This window comes from Diceros bicornis, chromosome 22 (genome assembly GCF_020826845.1).
Source record: "Diceros bicornis minor isolate mBicDic1 chromosome 22, mDicBic1.mat.cur, whole genome shotgun sequence".
NCBI classification, from domain to species: domain Eukaryota; kingdom Metazoa; phylum Chordata; class Mammalia; order Perissodactyla; family Rhinocerotidae; genus Diceros; species Diceros bicornis.
Window position 1 is genome coordinate 34,435,881 of NC_080761.1, and position 18,980 is coordinate 34,454,860.

At 34.8% G+C, this 18,980-nt stretch overlaps 1 pseudogene; it reads left to right on the top strand.

The window, feature by feature from the left end:
• The first annotated feature begins 16,796 nt into the window (after positions 1–16,796).
• LOC131420240 (protein PET100 homolog, mitochondrial-like) lies at positions 16,797–17,674 on the top strand (annotated as a pseudogene).
• Positions 17,675–18,980: the final 1,306 nt, after the last annotated feature.

An 18,980-nucleotide genomic window follows, 5' to 3' on the forward strand; every position in this document is an offset into this window, starting at 1 on the left:
CAGGATATGGTTAAGTTAAAATGTTTATTTAATGTTACTTTTAAAAAGTAACAAGAAAATAAGAGCATGGGTGCTATGCAGACACAGAAAAATTATAAAGGTGGCATGCAAATGATTGCAGATTTGAGTAATTTAAGAATGCTCTATAACAGCCTAATCTGCAATGCTTCCTTTCCTTGGAGTTACAGGGATTGTATTTTAAAGGGTAAAATATGGAATCTTATCTTTTAATGAGCCCTCAGAATCTAGCAGTCTTCTGGAAAGGTTTGCTTTTATTTTTGATTTTCCCCTTAAAGGGCCTTCCTCAATCAACTCCCTAAATCAAGTGCATCATAGCATTTCTATGTATTTGAAAAGTGCTTTATATAGTGATTTTTATATATGAAGAGTCTTATATATGATTTCATATATGCTTCTTAATAATCATGAGAAGCAAATGGAGGCTCATTTCACAGCTGGTGTTTGATTCTCAGAGAGGGCAAGTTACTTGTTCAAGGCCACAGTTAAGCAGTAGATTGAAATTTAAACCCAGGCCTTCTAACTTAGCCATCTTTCCACCTCATGATCTCACCTTCTATCTTATGTAGTAAGCAGATATAGTAAGCAGATATAGGAGAGATATAGTAAGCAGAAATGTTAATTCTTAGTAATACTGATATTTTGCTATTATTCAATGTTGTTCATATTTAGCTTCTATTACTGTTTTGTTTTGGATTGTAACACTCCAAAAAAAAAAGAATCTGGCCTCTATAACATATACAATGCTTAATATTAATATTTAATATTAATATTATTAATATCACAATTATGTCATTGAGAAATTAACGAGAACTCAATGGAAATCAATGAGTGAGCATCACACTTCCCCTCCTTCCAGCTAAGCCAGATGTGCCTAAATGAAATGTACACTTTCCCTATTTTAAGAGTAAAACTCAGCATTATTTTTAATTCAATTACGAAATTAGGAAAATGAGATCTTACTAAACTCATTCCACATTGTATGGTAGCCAGAGTTAACTGAAGGTAATCTAAGAAGAAATATAATATAATAGATATTTAATTAAGTCAAGCTATCTAGATGACTTCTTGACTGAATTTGTCCTTGCATAATTCATTTCAAATCTCTAGACTAATTTCCTCATCTACAAAAAATGAGTTGGTTATATGCTATCTTATGTCATTCTTAGGTCTGAAATTTTAAAGTTCTTTGTGCAGAAATAAATTAAAAATAGTTGAAAGCACACACACACACACTGTTTATATATTGTTTGAACATATATATATATAGAAGTGATTTCTTGGGTGTCAACATTCTTTGTCTCAAATATATATATTGGTATAAACTTAAAACAAACAAACAAAAAATACAGCTGCTACAATTTCCTAAGTGGAATCTTAGATTATTACTTTCAGATGTCTTCATATTTTTAATATATACTCAATGTTATAAATTTTCCTCTAAGCACTGGTTTTGCTGCATCCACAAATTTTGATAGGTTGTATTTTCATTTTCATTTAGTTCTAAATATTTTTTAATTTCTCTTGAGAATTCTTCATTTACCCACATGGGATTTGGAAATGTGTTGTATAATCTCCAAATATTTTTGGACTTTTGATCTTTCTGTTACTGATGTCTAGTTTAATTTCATTCTGGTCAAAAAGTATACTTTGTACGATATCTATTCTTTTAAATACATTAGGGTGTGTTTTACGGATCAGAATGTGCTCTATCTTGGTGAATGTTCCATGTGAGCTTGAGAAGAAGGTGTATTCTGCTGCTGCTGGATGAAGTATTTTATAAATATCAATTAGATCCAATTGTTCAGTTTCACTATATTTTTACTGATTTCCTGCCTGCTGGATCTGTCAATTACTGATAGAAGGGTGTCAAAGTCTAATGGTGGATTTGTCTCTTTCTCTTTATAGTTTATTACTTTTTGCCTCACATAATTAGATGCTCTGTTGTTTAGTGCATACGCATTAAGGATTATTGTTTTCTTGGAGAATTGATCCCTCTATCATTATGTAATTTTCTCTTTTTATCCCTAACCAAGTGAGGAGCCCTGTCTTAGTTTCCTCAACATGTTGAAAATTCCAGAATTAAAGTTCTTCCAAGATTCTCGTGTATTTTAGCTAGTGTTGATAGCTCAGAGATCCACTCTCTCACAAAGGACTCTATCACTGTCTCAGACCAAAATTGGTGTTCTTTCCCACATAATAACGTTATATAAAGGAAGGGAGACCCAAGGGCACAGACAATTTCCAATGAATAAATGAATTCCTCAGCCAGTATAATTGTGATATAGATTGAAATGATAATTACAACTAAAACAACAGCTTTGAGGGCCAGCGCGGTGGAGCAAGTGGTTAAGTGCGCATGCTCCTCTGCAGCGGCCCAGGGTTCGCAGGTTCAGATCCCGGGTGCGCACCGATGCACCACTTGGTAAGCCACACTGTGGCGGCATCCCATATAAAGTAGAGGAAGATGGGCACAGATGTTAGCTCAGGGCCACTCTTCCTCAAGAAAAAAAGGGCAGGATTGGCATCGGATGTTAGCTCAGGGCTAGTCCTCCTCACACACACACACAAAAAACAGCTTTGAAAGGAGATATAAACCATCTGAAAGAACTTTCCTCATTTGCTCCGTATTCACATAGTTAATGGGTAAATATTTAGTGGAAAGCATTCTGGTACATGCTAATGATATAAAATAAAATGTCATGGTTCACCATCTTAAGCATATTATATATTATTAAAAGAGTCAAATATGCAACAAGTAATATCAACACAGTATGATAAATGCAATGATGGAATTATAAGCTTCTGATTACACCCAAAAGAGAGTGATTAGGGACCTCTTCCTGTGGGCATTAGGCCAGAATTCACAACAGTGGTGCTAAAAGAGCTGTACCTTAAAAATGTCAAGATGAGGAAGATCATTCCAAGCAGAGAGAAAATAGCAAATAGAAAGTCTTTTAAATATTACTCATTAATACAAACTCTTTAATCAATTCATTGGCTGTGAGAATTTGTAAGTTTTCTCAAGTCAATCTCATCCTTTGTTATTTTGTTGGCAAAGTTGGGGATAGGAATACCATCTACTTCTTAAGTTTATATAAACATGATAGTTATATACAACATATCCAATTTCAAAACATTTATATGTCATATGTGTTATACGTTCCATAGATTGGTTACTTACCAATACTTCAAAATTCACTCATGGTGACTGAAAACACTTATTACTGTAGCTTAGATCTAAATCATATGGTTAAAAATACATATACAATGATATTAAGTGAATATTTCATGTTTGTTTTGCCAGGCTCCAGTAACATGAGTGATTTTGGTTTATTTTTGGGTAGAAAAATTTCTCTCTCTTTGATATTATTCATAAATAATTTTCACTGTAAAAGCAATGGAATGTATTTTTAACACCATTAAGAGGCCTTATTTTTTTTCTCTTAAAGTGTACAGCATTTTTATCTAGCACAGGTTTATTGGCAAAATTCTTTGATTTTGACATACTTTATTCTAGGGTTCAGCAAACTTTTCTTTAAATATTTGAGGCCTCGAGGGTATATAGACGCTGTAGAAAACAGTCAATTCTACTGTTGTAGCACAAAAAAGCCATAGACAATACACAAATGAATGGGCTGGCTGTGTCCTAAAGAAACATTATTTACTAAAGTTGGTGGGTGCCAAAGAAGAGTGACATCATCCTCATGGAGGAATAGGAGTTTTCTACCATTTCTTCTCCAAAGAACACCAATTTAGACAATCAACCACAGATGAGAGAGCCTTTACAAAAGACCAGAGTCAGGTGGAGAAGTTCCAGCACACCACCGGAGCAAAACAATTTGAGACTGGATGCATTAAAGAGGGAAAGAGGATCAGTTTCACCTTACCCATGTAACCCCTTCCACAATGTGGCACAGCTCGGTGTTAGGAGAGAAGTTGGCCCATGATTTTTCCTGTGGGGGAAAATGAGAGCATGTGACTGAGTGCCCAGCTTCCTCAGTTATGTAGGGTGCTGCCAAAGAGACTTACTTCTTTCTTTCTACATCCAGAATACGGAAGTGTACTGTGCGACTTGAGGGCAGGGAGTGAGCGAGATAACAGCAGATAGGGATCTCATAGGGCATCAAAAGGACATGGATCCTTCTAACTGGGTCACAGAATCCATCAGGAAGCCCATCCATAAGTCACTGGGGATGCCTCACCTGTAGATCACCCCAACCAGCCTATTGCCACCCCAGTGTTCTACATGCCACATGCACATACTCACCCCATGGCTGACGCCCTCTGCAGAATCCTGAAGGCAGTAAGAATGAGCTTTTGCAGATTGGCTAGTGAGCATAAACAGAAAGCCAGCCTAACGCTGTGGGACTGGGAGAAACCACTCAAACTTAAGCATTCAGCACCAACCTAGGGAAAGCAAAAGGGAGGCTGTCAGCATTTGATCTCATTTTGTAGGATTGAAAGAAAGCATACAATCTTAAAAATTCCCATACAAGAAGGAAGAAGAGTATGCAGCAGGTGTATCCATAAAAAACTTTTGAGAAAGCTGCAGAATCTCTGAAAGGGCTGAAAGAAGATATTTCCCTCCCAAAGCCAGTCAATAGAGACTGGAGGAGGTGAATCCTTCTTAAGATGCAAAGACAGCAACACAAGATTTCAAAGGACATTAAAAAATCAAGAAAACTTGACACCACCAAAGGAACACAATAATTTTCCAGTAACCGACCCCAAGGAAATAGAGATCAACAATTTCACCAATAAAGAATTTAAAATAGCAGTTTTAAGGAAGCTCAGTGAACTACAAGAAAACATAAAAAGACAATGCAATGAAATCACAAAAACAATACACAAAAAAATGAGAAGTTTAACAGAGATAGAAATCATGGAAAAGAACCAACAGAAAAAATTGAGCTGAAAAATATAATGAATGAAATGAAAAATGCATGAGAGAGCATTAACATCAGCCTGGATCAAGTAGAAGAACGAATCTATAAAGTAGAAGATGGATCCTCTGAAATTACCCAGTCAGAGGAGAATGAAATTATCCAGTCAGGGTCAAAATGAAAAGGAGCAAAGAAAGCCTCCATGAATTATGAGATATCATTAATAAAAACAATATATGCATTACTGGAGTCCCAGAAGGAGAAGAGAGGGAGAAAGGGGCAGAAAGTTTATTTAAAGAAATAATGGCTGAAAATTTCTCAAATTTGGAGGGAGATTTGAATATTCAAGTCCATGAAGCTCATAAGTCCCCCACCAAATTTCAACCCAAAATGATCTTCTCCAAGACACATAATAAAACTGTTATAAAGCCAAAAAGAATTTTAAAGGCAACAAGAGAAAAAAAAAATTCCACCCACATAAGGGAATCCTCATAAGGCTATCAGTGGATTTCCCAGAAGAAACCTTGCGGGCCAGGAGAAAGTGGAATGATATATTCAAAGTGCTGAAATAAAAAAAAACTGCCAATGAATATACTTCACCCAGCAAAGTTGTCCAATAGAAATGAAGGCGAGATAAAGACAAAGACTTTCCGAAACAAACAAAAGAGGAGGGAGTTCATCACCACAAGACTTGCCTTACAAGAAATGCTGAAAGGAGTTCTTCAAGCTGAAATAAAAGGAGGCTAACTCGGAATACAAAAACATAAAAACATATGAAAGTAAATAGTAAAATAAAAAATATTCTAATACTGTAATATGGCAGTGTATTAACCACTTAACTCTAGTATAAGGTTAAAGAACAAAAGTAAAAAAAAATAAGTATATGTACAATAATTTGTGTATGGACATACAATATAAAAAGATGTAAATTGTACATCAAAATATACAATGGAAGGGAGTAAAGTGTAATGTTGGTGTGCAATTGAAGTTAAATTGTTATCAGCTTAAAATAGACTGTTATATCTGTAAGATGTTATATATAAGCCTCATGGTAACCACAAAGCAAAAACCTACAGTACATACACAAAAGATACAAAGAAGGGAATCAAAGCACACCGCTGTAGAAAATCATCAATTCACAAAGGAAGGCAGCATGAGAGGAACAAAGGGACAGGGAACTACAAAATAGCCAGAAAACAATTAGTAAGATGGCATTAGTAAGCCCTTATCCAAGCAATAATTACTCCAAATAGAAATAGATCAAATTCTCTAATCAAAAGGCATAGAGCAACAGACTCAACAGCAGTCTCAACTATATGCTGCCTACAAGACTCACTTCAGTTTTAAGGACACACATAGGACGAAGTGAATGTATAGAAAAAGATATAGCATGTAAATGGAAACCAAAAGAGAGTAGGAGTAGGTTTACTTACATCAGCCAAATAGACTTTACATCAAACACTGTAAAAAGAGACAAAGAAGGTCATTATATAATGATAAAGTGGTCAATTCATCAAGAGGCTATAACAATTGTAAATATATATGCAACTAACATTAGAGTACTGAAATGTATTAAGCAAATACTAACAGATCTGAAGGGAGTGTTAGACAACAATACAGTAATAGTAGGGGACTTCAATACTCCACTTTCAGCAATGGATAAATCATCCAGAAAGAAAATCAACAAGGAAACACTGGACTTGAACTATACTTTAGACCAAATAGAGCTAACAGACATATACCAAACATTCTATCCGATAACAGCAAAACACACATTCTCTCAAGCATGCATGGAACATTCTCCAGGATAGTTCATATGTTATATCACAAAACAAGTCTTAGTGTATGTGAGAAGACTAAAATCATACCACTTATCTTTTCCACTACAAAAGTATGAAATTAGAGATCAATAACAGGAGGAAAACTAGAAAATTCACAGATATATGGAAATTAAAAAATATACTCTTTTTTGTTGTTTTTATTGTGGTATCATTGGTTTACAACATTGTATAAATTTCGGGTGTACATCATTATACTTCTATTTCTGCATGGATTACATCATGTTCTCATGTTCACCACCCAAATACTAATTACAATCCATCACCACACACGTGCCTAATTATCACGTTCACCTTCCTCCCTCCCCCGTTCCCCTCTGGTAACCACCAATCTGATCTCTGTCTCTATGTGTTTGTCTGTTGTTGTTATTATCTACTACTTAATGAGTGAGATCATACGGTATTTGACCTTCTCTCTCTGACTTATTTCACTTTGCCTAATACCTTCAATGTCCATCCATGTTGTCACAAATGGCTGGATTTCATCATTTCTTATAGCTGAGTAGTATTCCATTGTGTATATATACCACATCTGCTTCCACGTCTTGGTTAATGTGAATAATGCTGCAATGAACACAAGGGTGCGTGTATCTTACTCATTGGTGTTTTCACGTTCTTTGGATAGATACCCAGCAGTGGAATAGCTGGATCGTATGGTAGTTCTGTCCTTAATTTTTTGAGGAATCTCCATACTGTTTTCCATAGTGGCTGTACCAGGTTGCACTCCCACCAGCAGTGTATGAGAGTTCCCTTCTCTCCACATCCTCTCCAACACTTGCTGTTTCCTGTCTTGCTAATTATAGCCATTCTGGCAGGTGTGAGGTGATATCTCATTGTAGTTTTGATTTGCATTTCCCTGATAGTTAATGATGTTGAATATCTTTTCATGTGCCTGTTGGCCATCTGTATATCTTCTTTGGAGAAATGTCTGTTCAGGTCTTTTGCCCATTTTTTAACTGGGTTGGTAGTTTCTTTGTTGTTGAGATGCATGAGTTCTTTATATATTTTGGAGATCAAGCCCTTATCAGACGTATGGTTTGCAAATATCTTCTCCCAATTGTTAGGTTGTCTTTTCGTTTTGTTGATGGTTTTCTTTGCTGTGCAGAAGCTTTTTAGTTTGATGTAGTCCCATTTGTTTATTTTTTCTATTGTTTCTCTTGCCTGGTCAGACATGGTGCTTGAAAATATGTTGCTAAGACCCATGTCGAAGAGCATACTGCCTATGCTTTCTTCTAGAAGTTTCACAGTTTCAGGTCTTACATTCAAGTCTTTAATCCATTTGGAGTTAATTTTTGTGTATGGTGTAAGGTAATGGTCTACTTTCATTTATTTGCATGTGGCTGTCCAGTTTCCCAACACCATTTGTTGAAGAGACTTTTCTTTCTCAATTATATAAACAATATACTCTTGAACAACCAATGAGTCAAAGAAGAAAACAAAATAATATTCAAAAAAATATCTTGAAAGAAATTCAAATGGAAACAAACACATCAAACATATGAGATGCAACAAACACAGTTCCAAGAAAAATCTTCTAGTTCTAAATGCGTACACAAGAAAAGAAAGATCTCAAATAAACAACCTTAATTTACAACTAAAAAAAGAAGTCCAACTAAGCCAGAAGTTAGCAGGAAGTAACAAAAGAAGAAAGGAAGTCACAAAGACCAGAGCAGAAATAAATAAAATAGAGACCAGAAAACCAATAGAAAAGATGGATGAAACTAAGAGTTGGCTTTTTTTGGAAAGATAAAAAATATTCACAAGCCTTTAGCTAGACTAGGAAAAAGGAGAAATGACTCAAAAAGTAAAATCAGAAATGAAAGAGGAGACTTTACATCTGATACAATAAAAATATAAAGGATCATAAGAGACCGTTATAAATAATTACATGCCAACAAACTAGATAACCTTGAAGAAATAAATAAATTCCTAGAAACATACAACCTACCAAGACAGACTCATGAAGAAATAGAAACTCTGAACAAAGCAATAACAAGGAAGGACATTGAATCATTAATCAAAAAATTCCCAACAAAGAAAACCCCAGGACCGGATGGTTTCACTGGTGAATTCTATCAACATTGAAAGAAGTAACACCAATCCTTCTCAAACTCTTCCAAAAACTGAAGAGGAGGCAACATTCCCAAACTCATTTCACAAGGCCAGCATACTCTGATAGCAAAGCCACAAGCACACTAAAAAAAAAAGAAAATTATGGGCCAATATCCCTGATAAATATAGATACAAATATCCTTAACAAAATACTAGCAAACCAAATTCAATAGCACATGAAAAGGATTATACACCATGATCAAGTGGGATTTATTCTTGAGATGCAAGGATCTCTCAAAATATGCATATCAATAACTGTGATACACCACATTAACAGAATAAAAGATAAAAATCATGCAATCATCTCAATAGAAGCAGAAAAAACATTTGACAATATTCAGCACCCTTTCATGATAAAAACTCTCAACAAATTGCGTATAGAAGGAGCATAGCTCAATATAATAAAAGCCATATATGTCACTTCACATACGCGATGGTGAAAGCTTTAAATCTTTCCTCTAAGGTCAGTAACAAGATCATTATCTCAATGAGATGTCTGCACTCTCACATTCATTGAAGCTTTAGTCACAATACCCAAGCCACAAAAAAAACCTAAGTGTCCGTTGGTGGATGAAAGGAGAAAGAAAATGTGATACACACACATGCACACACACATACAATGGATTATTGTTCAACCGTAAAAACAATGGAAATCTTGTGACATGTGGCAACATGGATGGACCATGATGGCATTATGCTAAGTGGAATAAATCAGACAAAGACAAATACTGCAGATCTCCATTACACGTGGAATCTAAAAAAGTCAAACTCATAGAAACAGGGAGTAGAATGGTGGTTCCCAGGGGCTAGGGGGTGGGAGAAATGGAGACATGTTGGTCAAAGGGTACAAACTTTCAGTTATAAAATGACTAAGTTCCGGGGATCTAATATACAGCATGGAAACTATATTTAATAATCCTCTATTACATAGTTGAAAGTTGCTAAGAGTATGGATGTCAAATGTTCTCACTACAAATTTAAAAACAAAAAAATTAGATGAGGTGATGGAGATGTTAACTAACCTTGCTGCGGTAATCACATTGCAATGTATACATGTATCAAATCATCATACTGTGCACCTTAAACTTACACAATGTTTCAGGTCAATTATATTTCAATAAAACTGGAAAAATAAAACAGGTGGCTGCCAGGATTTCACCTCTGGGCTGTAGTTTACCAACCCTTGCTTTAGTCTATTTAATTTTTTCTCCCTAATGTGACAAATGGTAATGGCCAGCATAGAAAAAATATCAGGCCCAGCCAGTCCTTCAGGCAAGGAAAATTATTACAAAAACGGTCGAAATTATTGAGAAAGATCACGATAAGCTTGAAATCTGCACTCAGTATTATGTATTTTAGACTCTATGAACTGCAAAAGGCTGGAATTGTATCTTTTGTAATTCTAAGTGCCTGAAGTCATTACATATTAATACAGTAAATTCTAAATAAAGGTTTTACATGATGTCATTGAGAGAATACAAAATTTGGAAGCAAAATTAATAGAAAATGAGTGTTGTTTATCATAATTAAATAAGTCCACCAAAAATTCATAACTTTCCCTTTTAACTTATTTTATCTGAACATGAAATTTCTACTTTGACTATGTGACTAGTATGTGCTGTGTGGATAGTGAAAGGAAAAAAGAATAAAAAGAAAAAGAAATCACCTTGGCTTGAACAACAGTAGCTCACATCCATTCTAAGAAACTAGCATCAATTTTTCTGGCAAGACTCCATTGGTGGTTTATTTTTCATTAACCACTGATTCTTGATAGAAGAACTTACCAGCAGTAAAAATTTAAAAAAAATAAATAAAATGAAATATGGAAAAAATAACCTTGAGCTATCCAAGGTAGAACCATTTCTGATAGAAGATTAAAAACATACTTTCAAATCTTTTTTTTTCCTATTACTGAATAGTTGCTATCCAAAAATAATTTTGAATACCATATAGAATGCATGAATTTTGGATTTGGAGTGAATCTTTTTAATACTGAGATAACTGCCAGGATAATTTGAATCTAGTAACATTTAAACCAAGATGATAGTAATAACAATAAAATATTTAAAGATTAAAACCAAAGGAAAAGTAAACATTAATATAATATTCATTGGTATTAATAGGTGAATATGATACAGAATAAGCTGATTTTGAACATTTTCGCATCAACTGTACATCTGTGTAGCTGGATGTTGATAAAAACAGATGGTGTGGTGAGTTAAAACTGCTAATGTAAAATATGTGATCTGGAGTGCAAGAGTTGAAAGAATTCATCTGGGCCAGATCAAGATGCCAAGGTAATAATGTATGGATCACACTTCGTCAGGAATAAGTGGCACTTTTTTTCTTTTCCAAAATAAAGCATACTTACACATCCCCTTTTTATGGTGAGCAGTTTCCCTCAATAAAGATTTGCCATGTCAGTTTCAAGTCAGGCCTTTCATTCACATTGTGCTCAAAGCCTGTAATCTCTGGGAGGTTTTCTTAAGCCCTGTGAAGGAGATGAAAAAAAAAAAATCAAAGAGAGAAAGGAGGAATAAGAAAGTAAAAGAAAGAAAAAATAGAATAAAAAATACAGATGGAAAGGAAACTCCAGCCCATCCTTTCTTTTGTTTTTCTTAGAAATGTAGAACTAGACACAGAAGTTTGTGAAAATAGCAGGAAATACCTTTGCTGAGTTTGGTTGGTTATTACATTTTCAAGATTTTACTGGCTACATTCAGATACTATACTAAGAGGCATAGCAATGACACCAATTAAGTTTATACAGTTTTTCAAACCTCACTATTGTTCATCTATTCCAAGAACAAGACATGAAACAGTCTAGCATTTGGCTAAGGTATGGTTATTTCCATGTAAATAATCTTCTAGATATAATAAAAGTAATGAGCTGATATGGTCCAGGCAATTATTTTCCATGGGATGAGGATGTCTGTACTTTTCTCAGTTTGGGCTCTGAAATCTTTTTCTCCTCACACAGACTAAGAAGAAAAAACATGACATCGTATTGGCACTGGGGAATCTTTTGTTCCATGATGGATGTGTTCCTTCAAGGAAGAGGAGGACGCTACTGGGCCTCATTCATTAAGTTGATGTAATGGTGGCATGAACTACCATCCACAGAGATTTTCAGTTGAATGTTATCCCACCAATCACTTTCTCACAGCCTAATGGAGTGTCCCTGACATCAGAGTCTGATAAATTGCCCAGTGCCAATTAAAAAAGACACTATCCCTGTCAGTCATTTAGCTGCAATATCCTCCTTTACCAGATTAGGTTCCATAAAAATGACAGGAATGATGAAAGTTTATTTGTAAAATTCTTCACTTTAATTTTTGAAGCTACACAAGCTTCTGTATTTCCACACACTGGGTCCAAAGTCAGGAAGGGCACTTACTTATTGATGTCATTAGAAAACCATTCTAAGTAGATATTATTGTAACAGAAATACTGAAGGACTCAAACTTTTAGAGTAAAAATAAAATAACTGTGAAGAAACAACACCCATTCATTTTTCAAATACGTACTGATAACTTCCAAACACCAAAGACGCCTGCTTTCTTAATAGATGCGTAGGTGGCATAAACTCTGAAGTTTTCCTCTGCCCCTTACTGCCCACCTCTCCCAACTCATGTCAAATTGTTAGGTTTTACAAAACTTCTCTCTTGCCTACAAAAACATTTTCCACTTTAGTCCGCAGATTTCAGTCATAATGCAAAGTTCTCTGAACATACACCAGCCTCTGCTTTTTGATAGGTTTATTGCCAAGTTACTGAAAAACGGATTTTAATGTTCCATATTTACCCCCATTAAAATCTCCTTTAGGAACTTTTAGTATTCAACACAGAAGGAGCAGTATTTTAGTGCACTTTTATCATGGGAATTCTTTAATGACTATATCCTGTTCTCTTGCTTGAGACACAGCATACCACACTGGTAAAGAGCTTTGTGTCAGACTATTTGAGTTTGCATCTCATCTCCATTATTCACTAGTTGCATGACATTGGGCAAGTCACTTAACTGTTCTATGCTTGTGTGCCCTTCTAATAATATTATTATAAGGTTTAAATATAAATTAAATACAAATACTTAGAAAAGTGACAAGCACATTATTAGCATTCACTGTATGTTAGCCATTATTAGTTATTCACATCAAATACAAAATTAACATCTCTCTTGAAACAAAGTAAATCTAAATGCAATCATTCTTTCATTTAAAAAGCATTTGGTATACCAGGCTATGGACTAGGTATTAGGAATATTTAGATGAATTAAAAAATGCAAATGCCCTCCAAGAATTTACGGACAGCTAGGGGGATAGGCGTATACATGCAAAGCAGTAGGTCAATCATAAAAATATTAATAGGTGCTAATGTTGTAGGGTGAAAATATTATAATTGTATTGTTTACTCCTTTAAGACTTACACGCTCTCTTCAAAAATTTTAGATAAAAATACAAGTTTCCATAATTTATCTCTTTTTGTCAATCCTATTGCCTAGGTCAGTGGTACATTTGCGCCAGTTACTCTAATAAAAGGAAACACTTGGAGGAACCATTCTTTAACTTTGCTGAGAGGACAAGGTTCAGTCTAGGGCACTGTGCTTTCTTCTTGAGCTATTTAACGATGGAACCTCATTCCAAATCCTGTTAGGACACCTGGTTTCACTTTGGCATTGGAAACTTCATATTGTTTTTCGTTTCCCGCTTTTCTCTTCTACAAAAATATCAAATTAGCAATCTTGCAAGAATTTTGAGGGACTTCTGATATCTACCCAACATAAATAATTATTATAAAATAGATGAAGCACCTATTTTCAGGCATTAGACAATAGCTAGCCCAAGGCTGTGATCCTGGAGAGATGGCAAACATATGAGAAGAGGTCCATATTCACCCTGTTTTTTTTTTTGTTTTGACCTTGGAGCACTTTACAGACAGGTGATCCCACTAGGCAGAGTAGACTAAACTGACAGTTTGGGGCTGCTGACAATTTGAGGTATAGTGATAACAAAAAGGAAAGAAGTGACTAAGCAAGCCACTCTAGAACTCTGCATAAGGATCCCTTTGAGTCTTTTACCATATACGTATGATGCTTAGAACAAGATGCCATGAGACCTGGAAGAAATCAGCTCCTGGAAGGAGAGAGGACTGGGAGCTGACAAGAGATTCTGAGGTCATACAGCACGGGGAGAAACGGAAGTTCTGAACAGTCAGAGTAGCCAAGGTCAACAGACCCTGGTAAATATATGAAGCACATAGTCAAGACCTCCCTCTCCCTCAAAAACAACTATACTTAGGAGTGGGACTACTCCAGAGCTACCATAACCAAACCTAAAAACAAGCCTTGACAGAATAAAGCTGATCCTTCAGAAAATTAAATGCCAGAAAGAAAAGATAAATTAACACTCTTATATGGAAGAAAACAAAATCCAGACACAATAAAATAGCAGGCGTAGGGTCCAGTATACAATAAAAAGTTACCAAACATGAGGCTAAGCAGGAAAGGTGACTGATAACCAAGATAATAAGCAATTAACAGAAACAGAGGCAGTGATGACAGAGACATTGGAATTAGAGGATAAGGAATTCGAAGTAGCAATGAAAACATTAAAAAATACATTCAATCATCTAAAAGAAAATTAGAAAAAAAACATAATGGGTGAACAATCAGGAAATGCAAATAAAAATCAAATATAAATTGGGTATACAGATGGAAAGTAAGAGAAAAAACCAAACAGAAATTCAAGATCTGGAAAACACAAAATCTGAAATGATAAATGAAGGGATGGGGTTAATAGTAATTCAACAGTAATTTAAACACTCCAGAAGAAGGGATATAAGAATTTGAAAAAAGTCAATAAAAATACTCCACACTGAAGAAAAGAAAGTATATGAAAAACTGAAGATAATGAAGAGTGATTTAGTGACCTGTAGGATGATATTTGGAGGTCTGACTTAAGAGCTCATCTCTGAACTGCTATGTCCATGTTAGCTTAATGGCAATAATATGCTAAAATAACCTGCCATCTGTAGGTTGCTACAGGATGTCCAGTTCTAAATATGAAAATCTAACACAAAATTTGCCTATGTTTCATGCAATTTAAAAAGTGGTTTAAAGAGTTTTGTCTGGTTTGGAGATGATAGGAAGAAGAATTCACTGCAGCTGTTAGTTATTTAGCCAATAGTTATTTAGAAAGATGAATTGCACAATGCTAGGTTTTCAAACTTGGAATACGTCATTTCATAAAAATTTATCTTTTGTGTATCTAAATCTATAAAATCCTTTATTTTGTTCTAGAACAGAAGATGATTCTGTCTTTACATGTAAGTATAGTCTACTAGATATATGTCTTTTATTTACAAAAATCAAAAGTAACCAGATTTAGATATTTACTGTTGCCTTTTTAAACCTCACCAAATACACAGATAACTCTAGTGATCCCATTGCATCTGAGTCATCTCTATTTTCCTACATTTTTAAAGAAAATTTGTGTTTTGAAATATCTATCATTTTTGTCAGTTGTCTAAATGCTGTTTTAAATTCCATGAGCTTTAAAAACATTTTTTCCTTTCACATTTGTTTTGCTTAGCTAAAGCCCATCAGAGAAATGTTATGTTTTATGTATAGTCTTTCAAAATATATTGTCATGGTTTGATATTTTACGACTAGATTGAAAATTTGCAATTAGTATAATGCTGCAATTTTGAACATCATTAGGAAGGGAAACCAACTGGCATTTATCAAGTCCTACCCTGGGTCAGACACTGTACTTGAGTCTTGACCTGCCCCCAAAGTGTGGTGTTATTATTACCATCTTGTGCAAGAGACATTTCAGACTACAATCATTAAACAGAGTCAAGCAGCCAATAAGTGACAAAATCAGAATATAAACTCCAAGGTTCACACTTTTACCTCTAGGATACTTTTTCAGTGGGGAAGTGGAAAGCCATAGTGACTTCGTCTCAAGGTTTTATGATTCAGTTACTAAATCATGCTATTTTTGTCACCTTCAATAAAACCCTTTTATTTGGTTCTTCTTATCTACACCTTTACCTGGGAGATTAGTGTGTCTTTATCTTTTTTTCCTCAAACTAGTTTTTAGATAAATATAAATATTTTATAGTTTGCATTTTTTTGGTATTCATCTTCTCCATGATGGCTTTTAAAATCTCTAAGCTCAACGTCATACAGGGCACAGAACCATATAACACTAGGTAGTTGAAAACTTAGATTTACCTCAAGGTGATCAAGTTGGTGTTAATTTAGAACTGACACTCAGGACCAGAAATGTAAGGTTATTTTTCCAAAGGCACAAAGAATATTTTAGGTTAGAAATATGAAAAACTATTCAGAAAACTTTCTGACGTATTTCTCTCTTTTCCTTCTTTTTTCCTTATAATATCTCATAAATCAAAAGGAATTTCCAATGGTGCATTTCTTAATAAATGTTCCCAATTTGTAGTGACGTTAAAAGATGTTATGTGAAAAATACATTCAAAGGTCATATAAATTTGGCAAACACTGGCTCTAACAAAATCAAATGAGTTTATTTAGAGAAGAGCAGAAGTCTTTTAAAATGCCCACACACACTGTGATTCCCTGAACCATATACCAAAAGGAGCGTCCCCAGCTTTATTTGATAAATCATTCCTCTTGTAGTGGTTGGTCTTTTAAACTATTGTTTCAGGCAACAAATTTTGTGAAGTATTTTCTGAATGGGTCTACTGATCTTAACCTATAGGACCAAGTCAACTTTCCTTTTAGATAATAAGTTGGAACAAGCAGAGATCTTCTATATACATCCATAATAAGAACTGTATTATATACACTATTTTCATTTAATCTGCACAACACTTGGTCATATATTATGCTTCCATTTCACAGATGTGACATCTGAGTGACCAAGACTTACTTGCTGACTGTTAGCTTATGACGTGGCAAAATGTACTGCCTCATCACCCCCCAGAAGAAAACATGGACAAGTTCTAAAGCAAAATTAAATGAAAAGGTATTCAATGAAGCACAACGTCTGAGATAGAGGGTACAAAACACTGGCAGCTACAGTACCTGTGTGATAGCAGCTGATGGTTGAGAAAAAGTAAGGAGAAACGATGAGGTATTTACAACGACTAAGAAAGGAGGAAGCCCCAGCAGCAGTATGAGAGTGGCCAGGGAAGGGCCCAGTTGGTCCTGACCACTGGCCCATTTCTACCTTCAGTCACTTCAGAGAAAAACTAATGACAGCCTTGGTATTGTGGATGTCGTCTTCCTCCTCAACCTATCAAATCCCGTTGCCTGTCCACAGAAGTCACTGCAAACAGCAGAGGTTCAGAGGACCCTGGCTGACTTTGTTTCAGTGATGTGTGCATTTGCTTTTCCTTCAGCTGTCTTGGTTGTAACCTCTAATTTTCCGAAAAGAACAGGACATAAATATCCAAATTCATCTTTCATCAAAATCTTTTTTCCTTCCTGCAAAAAAAAAAATTACTCTAACTCTACAGGATCCAAAGGTAAAGCTGCCTTGAGATACTTTTGAGATGTAAAGCATCTGGTGGTTCCTGCGTTGAGGGCCTGAAGCTGGAGATGTTTCGGGTAACTGTCTACCTCATCTTCCTTTTGGCTGTGTTCTGGATTGCTAATCAGGTTGAACGGTTTGAGGACCATGTTATACAGTGCAAGAGGGAGCTGCGACCACCTGAGAAGGAGGGCTAGTCCCAAGAGCTGGAAGACTTCAAAGAGAGGATATGGAAGCAGCAGGAGCAGAAGCTCCTTCAAGCTGCCTGGCAGAGCTCTCGAGGCCTCCAAGTGCTTGAATCCTAGTCCCTCTACCCACAAAATAACACTACCTTGTTAAAAAAAAAAAAAAAAAATTGAATTGTTTGTTTTCTCACTATTGAGTCTTCAGAGTTGTTAATATATTCTGGATACAAGTTTGCTGTCAGATATACGGTTTGTAAATATTTTCTTCCAGTCTGTGGCTTGTATTTTCATTGCTTTACAGTGACTTCCAAAGAGCAGAAGTTTTTAATTTAGATGAAACCCAGATTATATATTTTCTTCTCTTATGAACTATGCTTTTTCTATGTTTAAATTTTTTTTTTGTATATAGAAATGCAAGTGATTTTTATATTGATTCAAATTTGCTTATTGCCTTTAGTAGCATTTCTCTAGATGCTATAGACTTTTCTATATAGACTGGTCTGTGAACATGGGGAGTTTCACTTCTTCCTTTCTTATGTGAATAATATTTATTTCTTTTTCTTGCCTTATACCACTCACTATAACCTCTAGAAAAATGTGCAATAGAAGTGATGAGAGCAGACAACCTTACCTTACACACGATGTTAGGAAAAGTACATTCAGTCTTTCACCGTTAAGTATGTTCAAGCAAATTTTGCTTCATGTATTCAATAAATTTATTTAATAAGTGCATAAATGTTTATGATTTTTATGTCCACTTTATGATTATTAAATGACCCTCTTTATCCCTGGTAATGTACTTTGCTCTGAAATCTACTTCATCTGATATTAATATAGCCACTCCATCTTTATTTTAACTAGCATTAACGTGGTATATCTTTTTACATTCATTACTTTTAACCTATTTTTTTACAACCTCACAATTTCTGCCATTTATATGGAGTATTTTGGCCTTTTACATTAACATAATCATTGACATTGTTGGGTTTAAACCTAACAAATTCTTGGTTTTTTCTTTTGAATCTTTGATACTCTATTTCTCATTCTTTTGAAATTCAAATCTTATCTTCTATGTTAGTTTTTACCTATAATAATTTTTTGTGATTGCTTTACAGTTTGTAGTATAATCATGTAATTTACCATAGTTTATTTTCACTGGAGAATATACCACTTCACATATTGTACAAGAACCATAGAGAATACTTCCATTTTTCCCTTCTTACTTTTGTCCTATTGTTATCATACATTTTACTTCTAGATGTGTTATCGAAATCAGAACATATTTTTTTCTTCTTTAAATGGTCAATTACACTGTAAAGACATTTAAAGAAAAAGAAGTCTTTTATGGTTACCCATATGATTACTATTTCCTCTGCTTTTCATTTCTTTGTGCAATCCAGATTTTCATCAAGTGTTATTTTCCTTC